The following is a 10,767-nucleotide window of genomic DNA, read 5'->3' as shown; positions in this document are numbered from 1 at the left end:
TGGCCGGGAGGACCTGGTGGCCAACTGTGAGTTATACTGGGTTATACTGGTTTATACTGGGATAGGGTGCTGGGAGTTATTGGTGTTACTGGGATTAACTGGTTTGTACTGGGATGGGGTGCTGGGATCATTGGTTTATACTGGTTTATTCTGGGATGTGGTCCTGGGGGTTACTGGGTTATACTGGTTTGTACTGAGTTATACTGGGTTTTTTTGGATTTTACTGGGTTATACTGGGAGGGGTCTTGGGGACACTTGGCACTCCACTGGGAGCAACTTCTGGGGATGCTGGCCATACTAGTTTATACTGGGGGCTGCCACCATGGGCCTTAGGGACTTGGGGGTGGCTCCAAGTGCTTACTGGTTTGTACTGGTGCTCCCCCAGTATAAACCTGGGAGCCCTGAGACTGCACTGGGAGCCTCTAGATCACACTGAGAGTTGTTTTGGCTGCATCAGCTCTTACTGGTTTATACTGGGAGCTGCTGCCACGGGCCTCAGGAGCTCAGGGGTGGCTCCAAGTGCTTACTGGTTTATACTGGTGCCCTCCCAGTCCATGCCTGGGAACACGGTGGTAGCTGGCAGCCAGGCAGGACCCCGAGGCCAAGCTGACCTTTTCCAGGACCCTGCTGAGCTGCGATGTCTCCAACTTCTCCTCTGGCACCACCGTCTGTGGCTGCTGGTGCCCACCACGAGCTCCGGGAAGGGCAAGGCCGGGACGCTGCCCCCTGAATCATTGTACTGATTTTTACCACTTATACTGGTTTGTACTGGTCCATACTGCTTTTTACTGGTCCATCTTGCTTTTTACTGATCTCTACTGGTTTGCATTACACTGTTTTTTACCGGTTTTCACTACTTATACTGGTTGTAGCAGTCAATACTGGTTTATACTGGTATGCACTGGTCTGTAATGTTGTATAATAGTCTATACTGGTTTGCCTTACACTGGTTTTCTCCTTTTTTTACTGTTTTTTATAACTTACACTGGTCCATTCTGGTCTGTACTGGTTTATACTGGTTTATACAGGTTTCAGGGTGCCGTTGGAGCTGTCGTTCATAGGGCAGATCCTGGGGGTGAATCCCAAATGCTATGGGGAGGTGCACCACTGGGGCTGGGTGCTGGGCTGCACCATGGCGCCCCCTGCTGGCCGGGAGGACCTGGTGCTGTGTGAGCGCCTCCTGGCGGCTGATCCCCACAACTGTGAGTGGTTTGTACTGGTTTGTATTGGTTTATACTGGTTTGTGCTGGGATGGGGTCCTGGGGGTGCTGGAACTGGGCTGGGGTCACTGGGTTGTACTGGATTAACCTGGGAGAGGGTGTGTGAGCATCCCTTGCTGGACAGGAGTACCTAGCACTGTGTGTACTGGTTTTACTGGTTTACATTGGATTGTACTGCGATGGGATGCCGGGGGTTACTGGGTTGAACTGGGAGAGGGAGTGGGGGTGTGTGAGCGCACCCTGCTGGCCAGGAGGACCTGGTGGCCAACTGTGAGTTATACTGGGTTGCACTGGTTTATATTGGGACGGGGTCCTGGGGGTGCCTGGAGTTACTGGGGTTACTGGTTTGAACTGGTTTTTACTGGGATTGTGTGCTGGGGGTGTCATGATCCCCTGTTAATACATTAATTAAATGTTAGGAGTAAATGATGGAGTTAGGAGTCGTGATGGTTCGTTTGATCTCAGAGGTGCAAACAGGCAAAATGCAGGGGACAAAATCAGTTTATTCAACAACAGCAATGCATTTTTATTAAATGCCAACAACTCAGTTGTGATAGAGGGGAGAGATACAGGAAACAAAGTAGAGAGAGAGAAAAAAGGGGATGGGAAAATAGCTACCAACAGACGAGACGGGCGTCCTCACAGGCCAGCCAATGGGCGAGTCTTCATCCGTGGGGAGATCTCAAGGGTCTTCTCCAGAGGGTCACTCTTTTATAGTCCTTCCCCAAAGCAAGTGGCTTCTGGCCAAGAGGTGGGAAGATTTATGGACCATTGTGTGGTGCTGCAGGAGACAGGTGTGGTTGGGCAGTACATGCAGTCTCCAGTTGGTACAACACAATCTCTGGTTGGTGCAACAGCCTCACAGTCCAGTGAACACAATACACCAGCACACAGTCACCTGACAAGCATCCATCGTGGCCAGGCCAGGAAACCATTGTCCAGAGTCAGCCTGGGTGGGGGTCCTCGAGGTCTCCTTGCGACGGTCGAGAGGCAAAAACGAGGGGAACTTGGGACTGACCCTTACACCACCCCGTGACTCACGATCGTCGTCAAGAGCTCTCCTTTGTAGAGTTGTGGTGAAGTCTTCAGGACACATCCGAGTTGGTAACATATCCCAGAAAAACAGAGACAGAGTCAGACGAAGTAGAAAAGTAGAAAAAAATAAGAGAGAGGAAAAGGAAAAGGAGAGAGAGAGTGATAAAACAAAACAAAACAAATAATTCATTCTCACAATATACATTCAATTGTGATTACAAAGAAATAAGCAATTTTTTCAATTTTTTTATTACAAAGGAATAAGTAAATGATATTGATTCCAAAAATACCACACAATCAAAAAAAAAAAAAAAGAAAATAAGCAATTTCAGTCAATATCACAGTTTATCTTATTTTTAAATACCTGTGTAGTTCATCTTGTGTCAATAACTTTAGGGATGTCAATAGTGACCGATTTGGATATATCTATCACAGATGCCAATTTTGTTAACCCTTTCATTACTCTCCAAATCATAATGTACAGGTTTGCTGATAAAACAAAACCAATTAAAACCAAAACCAAGAGAATAATGATGGGATGACAGAATTTGTTCAGACACCTGTAGCAGTAGGTGACCACCCAAATAGAGTATCCCAGCACCTGTGTTCAGCATCTGTCTTTACCCTTTCCAAAACACGATGTATTTTTTCCACATTATGATGAACAGCTATTAAAGTTTTTTGTCCGTTTTTCTTGATCCTCTCCAAAATTTCAATCAGATCTTGGTGGAGCAACAATTGCTTCACCTGAGAGAGGATCATTCCAATTGGAGTGGGCAATAGATGGTGGATCAGTGTGTGATTTGACTGCAAAACATGGTAAAAAGTAACTGGGGCTACATATGAGAAATCACAGCCTGCAATCCTGGTAAAGTTAGAAACACAAAGATTAGAATGATTTTTAGTATCCACTACCAAATTTTCTATAAAGACACTGTCACAAGCAGTTCTAAAGCATGCACATCCATTGCCTATACACACCAGTACAGTTTCAGGAATCTCGTTTGGATGAATTTCAAAATTACAAACATTCTGTTCTGCATCCAAGCAGATATCTTGAGCTCTGATTGCATTACTTTCACAGATAAACCCTTGTTGTTCCAGGACAATGCAAGTTTCCAAATTGACAGTTTGCCATTTCTCACCAATTTGACGGGTCCATTCCCTGTGCTCGAAAGGATAGAGAATAGCTCTGTCATGGTTCAACCCTAATGCAATGATGGGGAATATTGAATGCACTGAAGCATTGTGTATCATCAGTACAAAGGCTGTGGCTGTGTTTGTGCTGGGGTCATAGGTAAAATTCACTAAGTTCCACCAGGATTGGAATTCTCTTTCAAAATCGGTGCCACTGTCCCAGACTATTTTTTGAATTTCAGTGGGAAAAATGCCTTCCTCACCTTCTCTTATAATTGAAGCAGCAACCAACTGCATCCACAACTGGGCCTGGATACAGCTGAGAGCCAGAGAGATGTTATTTTGTGTAGCACAAATTGCATCGATTATCAATTTGTGGTCATTCACATTTACCTTTTCCCAGTTTGGCAATATGTTTGATAACAACCACTGTTGGGTTCCCAAAGCTGTTAAGGATGATTGCAGGGGCTGCTGTAATTTGGTTACATCTCCAGCTGTGGTAGCCACTTTATTCATTAGTACTTCTGAATCGATGCTATTCAAAATTCCCAATCCTGTTCCCACAACACCGGTTATGTCTCTTGCCATTCGTTTTTTAGAAGGATTCTGTTTTCATAACCATCCCTCAAAAGAAGTCTGCAGAAAGGGTGAACAAGCTGGCTGAACTTCTGAGACATTATTTTGCATCGGCAATTTGATTTGTTTGAGAGACCATGCCGGATTAAACAATATTTGTTGTTGGCCAGTTTTTCTGATTACATATGGTCCAAATTGAAAAATCGTAGGACTCAACACAACCGGTGGTTGGGTGGTAGGTGTTACAACATTAACATCAAGTTCCCCCCAGTATTTTGTATTGTTTTTACCACACATGATTTTATAGGAAAATTGTATAGCAGTTAAGTTTAGCCAACAATTCTAATTTTGAATTTCACAATATAAAACATGGCCATAAAGTCCTGTGCCATAACTGTATACAGGTTCGGTGAGGGATCCAGCCACTAATTTACAAGTTATTGTGACATCATCACCTTGTGTTACTATAAAGGGAGGAAAAACATTGTTTTTGTCATCCAACACTAAGGGGGTGCTTCTTCATGTCCCTTGGTGTTCTTCTGTGAAAAGTAAACACAACAGAGTCTGCCTGCAGGAGGCAGGAGATTAAAATGATGGAACCATCCAGAGTGTAGTGCAGACTGGAATTCTGTTAACTTCCCAATCATTTTGCTGCTGAAAAGGAAGCCACTCTGTACCTCCTTTAAACACAGCATAGGAGTCAGTGTAGATGTAAACAAGAGAGGTATTCTGTACCTCAAGTTGGAAAACACTCCAAACAACTGTCAGCTCCCCAGCCTGAGAGCTGCCTTCTCCCTCAGGAATAATTCGTTCACCAGCAGAAGTGGGGAGGGCTACTGCCCTGTATTTCCACACCTTTCCCTCTCGTTTGGCAGAAGCATCAGTGAACCAAGAATTTGCTGATTGTTCAGGGGAGAAAGGAGTGGCCACTTTAATTACCAAGGCAGGTTTGTCATGGCTATTAGCCAAGCTCTCAGTTTCTTGTATTGCCAGATTTTTTACAGCTCTTTCTATCACTGAGAAGATGTTACAGTCATGTTCTATCTGGGCATACCACTGCATAACTGAGGATCTTTGGGCCACCCCGTGAGGTGGAGGGGTCTCAATAGTGACTGTGATGTGTTTTCTCCAGAACACCAATAATTCTAGAGCTTGTTGGAGCTCTTTCCTGGATTCAGGCAATTTAATTTGATCTAAGGAGGTTAGAATGTCAGGTGGAATACATGTCATACTTCCTTTCCACCAAATTCCCAGGAGCTTCACTTCCTGAGAAGGTTTTTGAATTTTCTCTGGGGGAATTTGTAAGTCAAGGCCTTCCAGATGAGAGATTATTTTTTGTTGGGTGTCCCCCACTACTTCCATTTCATCCCCCTCCCACCAGAATATCATCAATGTATTGATAGACAGCTACATTGTCAGGTTTGGGTATCTTTTCTAATTCCTGGGCTAAAGCGTGGTGAGCCAAAGCAGGGGAATATTTATGCCCTTGGGAAAGCCCAGTACAGGTGAACTGCTTTGGCTCAACTCCCAGAGCCTGTGGAGGAGATTGATTTGGTACATTGTTCAGAATTTGTGGAGAAGTTTGCTCTGGTACACTGCTCAGAACCTGAGAAAAGGTTGCTCGGGGGGTGCATCGTTGATATAATCATATTTTATTTTAATCAAAGGTTTCAAGTTGGGGCAGCAGTGTTCCCCACAATTTTCCATCAAAGTTAGGTCTTTTTGAGAGTATATTGGATTAATGTGAACAGCTTCCTTCTCCTGTGTTTCTTTTGGTGTTACACCCTGCTTTGAATTGTTGGCATGTTCTTCTCTTAAGGCAGCTTTTAACAAATGATTTTCATCTAGCAACAAGTGATTCTCATTCCTTTCTTGATCTAATTGTTTTTGCAAAATTTGAACAAGATTTTGTAGAGAGTCTATAATTGTTCTTTCCTCACTTCTTCGCATAGAGGAAGTTTCTATATCGGCCGTAAGACAACCTCCCAAAACTGAGCAGAGCATGGTTTTATTTTTGGCCAGTTTCAACTTGGATTCATGTTGCAAAGAACATATTCTATCAATCACATTTTCCAGATTAAACCAATTATTGTTCGCCCATTCCTCCCCACCTTGGGACAGTCTGGCGCTATACTTAGCTAATAGAGCATAAAATGCAGCTTCATCTGTTGCAGTGGAATTCTCAGTCATTTTGTGAAGGGATAAGTAAAAACCACAACAGAGAGGTCTATTGCTTAAGTTACCACACACAACGAAACAGCTTTCGCTGTGTGCCCCCCTTCGCTTCCCTGTGCGGGAGTGTCCTGGTTTTGGGCAAATTTGGGGGAAAACCTCCAGAAGGAGCCCCCAGACAGCAAACCCCACGACTCCTCCCCCCCCACCCCACCGGGTTCGGGAAGAATTTCCTCGGAGAAGAGTGGGAGAAAAAACCTGTTTATTTAACAAGCAAGACACTCCCCAGCACAGGGAAAAAAGACAACACCAGCTGACAAAAAAACTCTTTCACCGTTCTGAAGGGATGACAAACTCAGTCTCTCTGGCGAGTGGTCGCTCAGTTATCAGTCTCTGGCGCTGGGGATGACTGCTGCAGGTGACAAAGCGTAGCTTCCCGGTGTTTCTTGGGGTTCCCAGGTCCCCGTCCGTTCAGATGGTATCCAGGAGAGGGAGGGGACGGGGTGGAAGAGAAAACAGTCCAGGGAAAAAGTTGGACTGCCTAGCTGAACTAACTAATAAGCAGAAAGCAAGGGCAAAGCGAAGGAAAGAAAAAGGCAGAAGCGAGCAAGCAGGCAAGCAAGCAGGCAAGCAAGCAAGCCGAGCTAAAACCTCTCCTAAACATAGACCATGGGGGAGGTGAGCCGGCTGATAACAAGACAAAACAAAGCTTCACTCTCAGACTCAGTCCTGGAAGCACAGGACATAATACCAAACATAATCAGGACACACGATTGGAGATAGAAACACCATAACATCACCCTAGGACAGGGAGAAGAGACCAAACTACTTGGGAGGCACTCCTTAGTTACAAAACACCAGGATGTCTCTTCACTGCACCAAGTAGTCAAACATCATAAAACAACAATAACAACAACAACAACAATAACAGTGTCCTGCCTTTTGCACCAGTGGATCTTTTGTGAAATTCTGACGACAGAGCTCTCGAGTCTGGGGATGCTCCACACCAAGGTGTCTGCAGTCTGTGGGAAATCAGAAAAACCCTCCTTGCTTTCTAGACAGGCTCACACTTTCAAGGTGGCCAGCTAGGTGCGGGTGGAGTAAGACTTCCTTCCCCTGATACAGATTACACACAACCTTGCATCCCTTCTGTCTGCCAGAATATCCTGTCTGTGACGCCAATTTAATGTCACAATTTGCTGTTAATACAGAGCGGGGGTCGTGATGGTTCGTTTGATCTCAGAGGTGCAAACAGGCAAAATGCAGGGGAAAAAATCAGCTTATTCAACAACAGCAATGCATTTTTATTAAATGCCAACAACTCAGTTGTGATAGAGGGGAGAGATATAGGAAACAAAGTAGAGAGAGAGAAAAACGGGGTTGGGAAAATTGCTACCAACAGACGAGACAGACGTACTCATGGGCCAGCCAATAGATGAGTCTTCATCCGTGGGGAAATCCCAAGGGTCTTCCCCAGAGGGTCTCTTTTTTATAGTCCTTCTCCAAAGCGAGTGGCTTCTGGCCAAGGAGTAGGGAGATTTATGGGCCATTGTGAGGGTTGCTCCAATAAACAGGTGTACAGAACCTGCTGCTCCAGCTAGTGCCTGCTCCAGAGCAGTGTACCATGAAGCACAGCGAGCACCTGCACACAGTCCCTTGGCAAGCATCCACCTTGGTCAGGCCACAAAATCATTGTCCAGAGTCAGCCTGGGTGGGGTCCTCGGGGTCTTCTTGCGACGGTCGGGAGGCAAAAATGAGGGAAACTTGGGAGTGACCCTTACAAGGGGGAGGAGAGAGCCAGTGTGTGCAGCCCTGGGCACGGCCCCGAGAGCAGGGGCCGGGGGACAGGGCCTTTTACAGGGAAGGAGGAGAGGGAACCTCCCAAAGGGGGAGCGACACCTCCTCCGTTCTCAGGCCTGTGAGGTGCCATGGCAAACCAAAGGCCAGGGAGCTGCCTCGGAAGGTGACAGCATCAAAGATCACGGACACACAGCCTGGCAGCAGAGTCACAACAGGTCTTGTTTGATGCTTTCCAGGATTGGGACTAGCCGAGATCGACTCTTGGCTACAACAGAGTCAGACAGCTCTTACTCAAACGACTCTGAGGAGGAAGAGGAGGATGAGGAAACGGACGAGATTATTGCTGCCTTAAACAGGCGGAGGAGGGGAAGGATAGCAAGAAAAGCCCTCAGAGAGTGTAGCCCAATTGCTCACTGTACTAGATCAGAAAGGGAGAGAGACAGAGAACCAGTTTTGCAAGCCCCTTTACGACAGGCAGTCGGTAATCAGGGGCCAGTATATGTGAAAGTACCATACTCCCTTATAGAGTTAGAGCAGTGGAAAACTACCGTGGGAAAATATAAAGAGAACCCAAATAAAGTGGCAAAATTGGTGGAACAGGCTATTAACTCACAAAACCCTGACTGGGCAGACATAAACTCCATGTTGGATACATTACTCGCCCCCACTGAGAGACAAATGGTCAATAAAGCCATCACAACCTCAGTGGAGGGGAGCACAGCCAGTGGATTGCTTCAAGGTACTGTCACTCAGATATTTCCCCTTGAGAATCCTGGGTGGGATCCAAAAATACCAGAACATATCGCGAGGCTAAAACGATATCAAAGTCTTGTGGTATATGGGTTAAAACATGGAGTACCTAAAGCTATAAATTGGTCAAAGCTTTATGAAGTAAGACAAAATGATGATGAATCACCATCGGATTTTTTGAACAAATTAAGAGAAACTGCTATCAAATATACTGATCTAGACCCTGAATCAGCTGATGGTAAAGCACATCTGGTTTTGTTGTTTATGGGTCAGGCCTCAAATTATATAAGAAGGAAGTTGCCAAAGATAGAGGGGGTCCAAGATATGGAGAGACTGCTAGAGGTTGCCTGGAAAGTGTTTTGAGATAGAGGTTCAACTGAAAGAGTTAAATCCCAAGCTAGTAAGAAGGCAACTCAGGAAAAGTCACCCAACAAAGCTTCCCCTACACAGAAGGACCAGTGTGCATACTGTAGAAAGTGGGGACATTGGAAAAAGGACTGTCCAGTGTTAAAAGAAAAATCCTCAGTTCCCCAACTCTCAGTAGCACAAACCTCAAGTGGCTCAGGCTCTGAGGGATGGCAACCAAGGGCTATTCCCCCAGCAGAGCCCTTGATTATAACTAAGCTGGGGAAAGTTGACATCAAGTAATTTTTGTAGATTCTGGAGCAGCACATTCTATGTTAAATACCTTAGAAGGGAAACTGAGTCATGACACTATACATGTTATTGGGGTGACTGGGGTAAGGGAAACTCAGTTTTTCTTCTACCTTTGGAATTCAAATTGGAGAAGCATCAATTCCTTTACATGCCTAACTCACCAAAACCATTGCTGGGGAGAAGAAGAAGAATTGGAAGCTTGGAAGCTTGTAACCAGACTGTGTTTAGTAACTTAAATACATGTATTTGTAATGTAACTACAATTAGAGACTCTGGTTTTGTGTATAAACACACTTGCAAAAGAAATGTTACAGCATGCAAATCTGAAGCAGCTGGCAGAAAATGCCAAGGCCAAAGCTAAAAAGATCCTAATAATAGTTCAGCATGATGCTAAAGGTATAAACAGGGAATGGAACAAATTAGGAGGGCAGGAGAACACCACTGGTGGGAAGTTCCTTTTGGCTGGTTCCCCATGGCCACTGGCATTTTCAACGAGCTGCTGCACCCCATTGTAGCTACACTGTGAATGCAAATTTGTGTGCTTTGGTAGCCACTTGTTGCTGGATGAGGCAGGTGAAACTCTGCTTTGATAACCAGGTGAAAGGAGCAGGGCTGGCCAAGACCCTCATGAAATAATCAGGGGCAAGCCTGGGTTGGCCTCTGTGTTTGCCACCAAGAAGATCTCATGGCTCCACTGTTGGCTGCAACCCAGCAGGTGTTGGGTGGAGGGGACACACGCCATGCCAGACCTTGATGAAAGGGAGGGGAAGACAGGCCAACCAGCCTGCAGTTAGTCTGAACCAACCTGCTCAAGTCAGGGCACCTAGAACTGATTGCCCAGAACTGCATTCAGCTGGACTTGGACCATCTCCACACATGGAGACTCCACAACCTCTCCAAGCAAATATGTTTGATTGTTTGATTGAAGCAAAAGTTAACATATGGTAGACCATGTAAAACCCCACATATTCCAGGTGAAATTAATTCACATGAAGAGGAAACGTGATTTACAGGGTTATTTAATGGCTCTAAGTTTCACTTTGCAGAAGCTCCAAAAGCTTCAGAGTTACATCGTGCTATCCAGACCCACAGGACTGGACACCCCTGCACATCTGTTCCAGCCTGGAGACTGGGTCTATGTGAAGTGGTGGGACAGTGATCCTCTGCAAGCCAAGTGCAAAGAACAATTTAAAGTCCTGCTGACTACCTTCACTCTAGTCAAAGTTGCTGACAGAGGACCCTGGATTCACTACTCCAGAATTAAGAAAGCTTCAGCTTCTGAACAACTGTAACAACAAAGACTGGTGGAAATCATCGTTTTTCTTCTGGGTCTAATTTCTTTTATATAACATTTGATTGGTTAAGATATTGTTCTTGTTAGAGGTTCATTATTATTAGGTTTATGTTTGTTTACATTTAT

At 45.3% G+C, this 10,767-nt stretch overlaps 1 pseudogene; it reads right to left on the bottom strand.

The window, feature by feature from the left end:
* Window positions 1–2,628: 2,628 nt before the first annotated feature.
* Window positions 2,629–8,741, bottom strand: LOC148220699 (uncharacterized; annotated as a pseudogene).
* Window positions 8,742–10,767: the final 2,026 nt, after the last annotated feature.

Source organism: Sturnus vulgaris, chromosome 32 (genome assembly GCF_052056855.1).
Source record: "Sturnus vulgaris isolate bStuVul1 chromosome 32, bStuVul1.hap1, whole genome shotgun sequence".
NCBI lineage: Eukaryota > Metazoa > Chordata > Aves > Passeriformes > Sturnidae > Sturnus > Sturnus vulgaris.
Note: the sequence above shows the minus strand (reverse complement) of the source record. Positions and strands in the feature narration are given on the sequence as shown.